The sequence below is a fragment of the Nothoprocta perdicaria genome, unplaced genomic scaffold (assembly GCF_003342845.1).
Source record: "Nothoprocta perdicaria isolate Ctin4 unplaced genomic scaffold, notPer1 scaffold_25, whole genome shotgun sequence".
Taxonomy (NCBI): Eukaryota; Metazoa; Chordata; class Aves; order Tinamiformes; family Tinamidae; genus Nothoprocta; species Nothoprocta perdicaria.
The window spans coordinates 5,721,240-5,728,072 of NW_020455477.1; the positions used below are offsets into that span (position 1 = coordinate 5,721,240).

The 6,833-nt window shown below is 37.0% G+C and overlaps 1 long non-coding RNA gene across 1 annotated transcript in view; it reads right to left on the reverse strand.

The window, feature by feature from the left end:
• Positions 1-4,449, reverse strand: part of LOC112947959 — a 4,916-nt gene extending 467 nt beyond the window's left edge. The window contains exons 1-2 of the long non-coding RNA XR_003249517.1: positions 4,349-4,449; positions 913-1,005 (exon numbers count right to left, since the gene is read on the reverse strand). This is a non-coding gene — a long non-coding RNA (uncharacterized LOC112947959). The remainder of the gene's footprint in view (positions 1-912; positions 1,006-4,348) is intronic.
• Between the last annotated feature and the right edge of the window lie 2,384 nt (positions 4,450-6,833).

Below are 6,833 nucleotides of genomic sequence, written 5' to 3' on the forward strand. Positions count from 1 at the left end.
AGACATAAGGACTGGAAGGGAGAGAAAAAGGATAGCTCCAGAAAAACCCTTATTGAGTATGGTCCGTTTGCAGAATCTGAGGTAGCTATTAGGAAATGTATTAACTGTAAGATGAGATTTTGAAACCATCAGAATGTTTTACATACAAAGAAAATATAATCAAAATAAAATAACAATCTGATCTCAAATAACAAAGCATTATGTTTGTGAACTATCAAGCATTTCAGCAAAAAGATGTCATGCTATCTTTGGTGCACCAAAGGCTTTCAGAAGCGATACCAAATAGACATTTGCTATGTCTCCATTTGAATGCATCTTATCATCAAGGAATTTGTGTGCCTATTACAAATACTTTTCTTTTTCTAGACTGCTTGKGGCAACAGGTAAAGACATTTATGATGAGGAGGAGTTGATTATTCGCTGAGCCCGTCAAAACAATTTTGTGTCAATAGACAGAATATATGTGCACAGCTCTAATGGGGATCTCTCCATAGTGATGCCTGGAAGACTTGTCATTTCGAGAGCACCTTGCCCTCCAGGCCCTGTGAGCATTTTTTACAGGCAAGATCAACGTGCCTGAGTTCTTTTTTCCAACTTTCAGTAATGTTTGTTATTGTTTGTCAGCAGCTCAGCTCTGCTGGAGAAACCTTCTTCAGTGAATAATGAAGTTATTCCCACAGTGACTGCTGGGTTCCAAAATTTTCAGCACTCTACCTATGGCTATTTTGCTATACATGAGAAGCACAGAAAATCTTACTTTTCATGGCCCATAAATAAACACCCAATCCAACACTTCAGCACATTTCTAATTGTAATGCAGCGTGTAATGTTCCAGTGCACAATACAGATGTTTTCAGTTATTTTATGAAGAGGAGACAATGATGGTTAAGTGTGTGTTTGCATTATACTCACGGCATGAAATCATTATGTTCAACTTTCTTGATCATTTTCTTCACAGAAAAAARGAGACACGTTCAGCCGCGATTCTTGCCCACATTGAGCAAGCTGCAGAAAAGGCAAAGACATTCATTTAGAGTCCACTTACTTATAGGTAAATAAAAGGGAAAGACACTGTTTGAACACTGGACTCTTCCCATCTTTTTTATGTTAGTCATACACCACTTGAAACGAGCACAGAGGTGATAGAATATAAGCSAAAAGTTCTCCCGTGGAATATCTATCTTCTGTGATACCTGCTCACCCAACCACTTCCTCAACCCTTCCYTGCCACAGGTTGAAAACATGATGGTCCTCACAGGTCTCCTGCAAGCAGTGAGTTACTACCAAGTCTGTTCCTTTGATATCCACTCTTATTAGTTTGTCTCTGCCATGATTCCCCTCATTTGTCCTTCTCCCATATCTTTCCTGTCCATCTATGTCAGTCTTTGGTAAAGTAAAAGGAACTACCCAACTAATCCTTCTGCTGACATTTCTTTTCCTRTTCCAGAGTAATCTCCCTTTATAGCAGTCCAACTTTTGTAAATTATTACTTGATGAGAATCACTCATTATTTCACTTATAAAAAGGCCTGACTTCACAAACAGATATTTATATGCGATCTATTTGTGTAGGCACAAATAGCTCTTTTGGCTATGTGAATCACCCACATGGATACACATAAGCAGTAAATATCTGGGTAACTCCAGACCACAACTTGAGACCATTTTAGCTTTTGAAAAAGCAAACCTTAAATGGGAAAAAAAAAAGTTGGATATTCCTACATTGGTAGGGTAGGGTTTTAACCCTTCAAGAAGAGTTTACGGTGTGAAACCATTTGTGATGTACAAATGCAGATAAGAAAAAAACAGAAGAAAGAGTTCTGACATGATTTAATAATGATTTATAGGTACTGAAATGAAAACAAAATAATCAGAAGCAGCCTAAAGCCTTAGAGCAAGCCATAAAACTAAAGGGAGCAAACTTTGAATCTTTTTGTTACATCTTTCTTTGTCAAAGTACAGAAATGTGAAATGCCAAATGAACCAAAGGAGAGAAGTCACTGACATAGTTCAGGACAAGCTGCATTTTTAAACACAGCATACCCCAAAATACTTGAAATAGGCAGAGGGAAAAATRAGATCAGGATGCAGTGACATTGCATGTGATTTAAATGTAAGTATTTCAAAAAGGCAATAGAGGGAACAAAAAATTCAGAGGCATAGACTTGAAGGAAACATTTCCTTTAAGATGAATGTGGATTATGCAAATAGAATCTGTATTGAAACCRGATTTCAATATTGGATTTCAATACTGATCAAATTTCAGACCTAGTAAAAGTTCAAATTTTGATGTTAAAATTATTTTACAGCAGCCATGAGTAAGGATTTACTAATTTGAGTAGGGATACTAATGCAATGGGCTTAAACTTCAAATCTTTGAGAAAATCTGGGAAAATAAGCTGTGGCAGTGAAATGACATGGTTTAAGATTGCACTTCAGTGAGATGCTTATAATGGGCAATGGTTTTAAAATATTCAGTCTGACTTCTGCTTCAAACTGCAGATTTTTTAAATTTAATTTACTTAAAAATATTTGACAGATATATTATACAAATGTATTTGTCTACTGTTCATTTCCAAGCCAGGTTTCTCACACTTTTGAATTATGTGTTGCTACAGTTGGGCTACTGATCAAGTGATAATTTTAAAAAAAAAAAAAAGCTGTAGAAAAATTTAACCTAGTAATTTCTACTTCAAGTGACCTCCATAACCACTTTGTAGTGGTCATCCAAACTATCCAAGGAGGAGAAGACAAAATTCAATGAGTTTTTATTAGTTTCAAAACAAATCCATAKCTTATTTGAAGTGGAGTTCTAAACTGGCTTCCTTCTGTAGTCATTGCCTGCAAAGAAACTTTATAAAAGTCTGATTTAATTTATTCTCCTTTCAATACTATCCACAAATAAACACCTTTTGTAAACAAATATTATTTGATGATTTTTTTCCAAAGTTTCATAGCATGTTGATGTTCTTTATCATGTGCTGCATTGTCAACTAAATTCATTATAGTCTCCTTGTCACCTGACAAAATGACAGAAAAGAAAAAAAGTATGCCATTAACGGCAATTTTTATCCATTCAAGAATAGCCTAGATCACATATGAACATCTTTTCAAAGCAAAAAATTAGCACAAAARAAGAGGGGGGGAAATATGCAGTCAAGGATATATTAGGAATTTGAAGAACTGTATATATGCACAGTTATGCAGTATGGAACTAGTTCTCTGGGTGCTAGCATATATTTAAATTTTTCTACTCTGTATTCCATACAGATACTTTATCCAACATCCCCCAAATTCTTTTGCTCTTATTGCCTGTAAAACTTGAAAATAATACTTAAATCTGTTAGAATTATTAGGCTTTATCTTGTCTCACAAATTTCATAGTATAGCTTGCTTTGTTCTCTTCATTTTTAGTAAAGGTGATTGAAAACTATCTGGAGGTCTAATACAACATAAAATGTTCATTACTATTCCAAAGGRAAAATGTAATAGACTTACAGTGGGATTTGGTCCCAAGCATTACATTCTGCTTTGGCATATACCATATTTAGTTTTAGGACTGAGTCTGGCTTTGTTTTTCAAATAAAGATGATTTATAATCAGATATGACATGATAGAGGAAAAAGGAAAACTCCAAAATGTTGGCATGGCTCTAAAAGTGAGAAGTACTGAATTTTCAGAAGGCTAGTAGTAAAAGCATTAATGGATTTAAACTAGATTGCACAAAATATTTAGGAATGTGTTGTAGATCTCTACTGTCTGGAAATAACCCCGCATTACAGACACTGTAACAAAAGAGACGGGTACGTCATTTCCACCACTAATTGCTAGCATCAAGCAATACCTTTTTCAGAAACAAAATATTGGAGAGAAAGAGGGAGGGTTTTTTTGTCCTTAATACTAACACACTTAACGAAAACATCTTAGTGGTCAGCTTTCAAAATTCCTTAATTCTAGAGAAAGCATCTTTTTACTTAAAAATGCAAATTGCTGGTGAGTTAAGCATGTACTGCAGAGGACGAATTCCTCACAATCAACAACTAATAATAACAATAAAAAAAGAAAAAAAAAAGGGGAGAAAAGCAGCCAAACCATCTGACAAAGCCTAGGGCACATGTAACCCCATCACTACAAATGACTGCAGAGCTTACAAAACGAGCCAGATGCTGCTTCTGGAAGGATTTCATCTATAATACCCGAACGGCGTGACAGCCTAACACAACTCATGTTTGGCCTAAAGGTGTGTATCACTGGTGGAATGGGCAAATAATGAGAGGAACAGGAGTGAAGCTTCAATCCTAACTAAGGGTTTTTTCTTTTTTTTATTATTTTTATTGCATTTATTTTACCTGAAGACACTGGCACAGATGGTGCTTCTATAATATGTTGTTACTTGCATTGCTGTGTTCATGTCCAAATTCACATCCGAAAAATAGTCCGTCTTCTATAGCGCTTCTCTGGATTGGGCCAAATGAAGAGAGGACAAGGGTCATCTTGGTGTGCAATAAAGAAATTTACCCATAGCCCCCTCTGACAGGTCCAGCATCTGGTCATCTCAGCCCTCCTTCCCAACTAGGCACACTGTTGGATAACAAAATAATTGCTGAATGAACAGACTTCATGAAAGGGCTGGAAATACGCATTTCACAGAAGGCATGGATACTGGCAAGGCTTACACAATCCATCAATTCCAGTTTAATTTTCCCTCCTTTTACTTGATTCCTCTGAAAAAAAAAAAAAAAAAAAAAAAAAACAACGCTTCTAAGGAACAGTGGAGGCTGATAGAGACCATGAATCCACACTCTGGAACTGGGATTTAAGTAGACAGATTTACTAGTTGCAACCGGGTTTGCTCCGTTGTTGCTTCTATTTGTCTAGTTTGAGCTTATTCTCATAAAGGTCTTCCCTTGCTGAGCAGCCCTGGCTACATCAACCTCAGCTTAATCCTTCTTGCCAATTTATACTGCATTCCTTAACTTATATTAATTGTTAGTTAGGAGGGCTATTTGCAATTTGTTAAATTATTCTGATGATTTATGGCTTTGGATTCCTCTAATCAGAAAAAAAAATCATTGAGTTTCCTAAAGATAAATAAAAACATYTTCTTTTCTGTGACATTTACTTATAACATGTTAGCACAAAGCAGATTACTGATGCACTAGCATAAATTCTTCAGCATCAGGAACATGTTTAAAAGCACATTTGTGTTGAATTTTGATAAATTGAAGCAAAACATAAAAGAGATTTAAGACAAGATACCTGCTGAACAACATAGCCAGAAGACAGCAGAAGAAATCTTCAATCTCATATTCAGGAAYTTCCTCATGAAGAAATGCAATTCCCTAAACACAAACTTTTTTCCTGTTTTTGTTGTTGGTGTTTATTTGTTTGCTTTTTAGCTAAGGGAGCTCTAAGTCTTTCTAATAATGAAAATTGAAGTAGAATAAATCTCCATCATGGCATTATTCTGTCAGCTCATAGCAACACACATTTGACAGGGTCTCATAAGCTCTCAAAGGAAAGGTCTTCAAGTTGTGGATAGATACCACAGCAAGTGATCTTTGCCTAAAAAGCAAGCAAGCAAGCAAGCAAACAAATGAACAAACGAACAAACTTCTTCTAGTTTAACTACTATGATTAGGAACATGGAAGAAAAAAAAAAGTGTCAGAGGAAGACTTGGTCCTTTACAACAATAACTTAATGCATTTAGGCAATTCATATAAATTAAAGAAGGTATAAATTTCCTACTATAAATTGCATTCCACTCGCTTATTTCACTAGATTATATCCCAGAATAGATGATGTCTAAATTGACTGGTGCTATTCCCACTGAATAAATGTTAAACTTGATGTAGAGTGAGGATACCATTATGGTGATGCTATCTTTGGATAAGGAAGTAACCTAAAAACAAGCAAGAACTGTGYGATATTCACACAATAGAAAAATTAATTCCTTAATCAGTAGGAATATGTGTCCTGCTGAAACTGGTAAAGCTATGTCTCTTGKTTATTGCTCATTTAAGGTAGGTCTCAAAACCCTCATGGGTCTCTGGAGCCAACGCAAGACAAGTTTTCCCCACTTTTATCTTCCTGAAAATTATCATCTCCACTGCAGCCAGCAAAGGAAGGAAGAGGAGGAGTCCCTTGTCAGAAATGGACCTTAACTGGCAGCTAAGATCAGCACTCAGTATGGAGATATCAGTTATAGTTGCCTTGCTGGAGCAAACTCCAGGACCAAGGTCCAGCTCTTAGACACGTGTGCTCATGTAGTGATGACAGTGCCCCACACAGGGTCCCCACGCATGGACGGATCCAGCTTTCTATCAGGAATGTCATCTCCCAAAGCCAGACAGGGGACAGCAGTTCTATGCAAAMGTCAGAGCCATGTGCCAGAAACCAGCAGTGCAAAAGCCTTCTCCTTCCTCTTCAGACCTGAGCTAGGACAGATTCTGTGCTGAGTAAGAAAACTTCTCTCCACCCTTTCCATTCCTTTCAGTGCTCAGATACACAATGCTCTCTAAGCAATACTTTAAAACCATATGTTTGCTAAAGAAATTACTTTACACAATAGACAGCGTAGGTGGCCAAAATAAGCAGAAAGGCTACAGGCAGCGAGTGGCAATGGCACAGCGACCAAGTTCTGCACTTCGCCAATGGCCACAGAAGGGACTGTGTGGCACCACAGGCCRCAGGAGTCTGTAATGCCTGGGCTGTGCCGCCTTCGAGGCTCCTGTCCAGGGGATATATCATGCAAGCCACTTTCTGCCATACTCAGAATCACAGAGTAATGCAGGGAAGGACTCCTGGATGGAGACTTTTCTGCTTCGATTTCT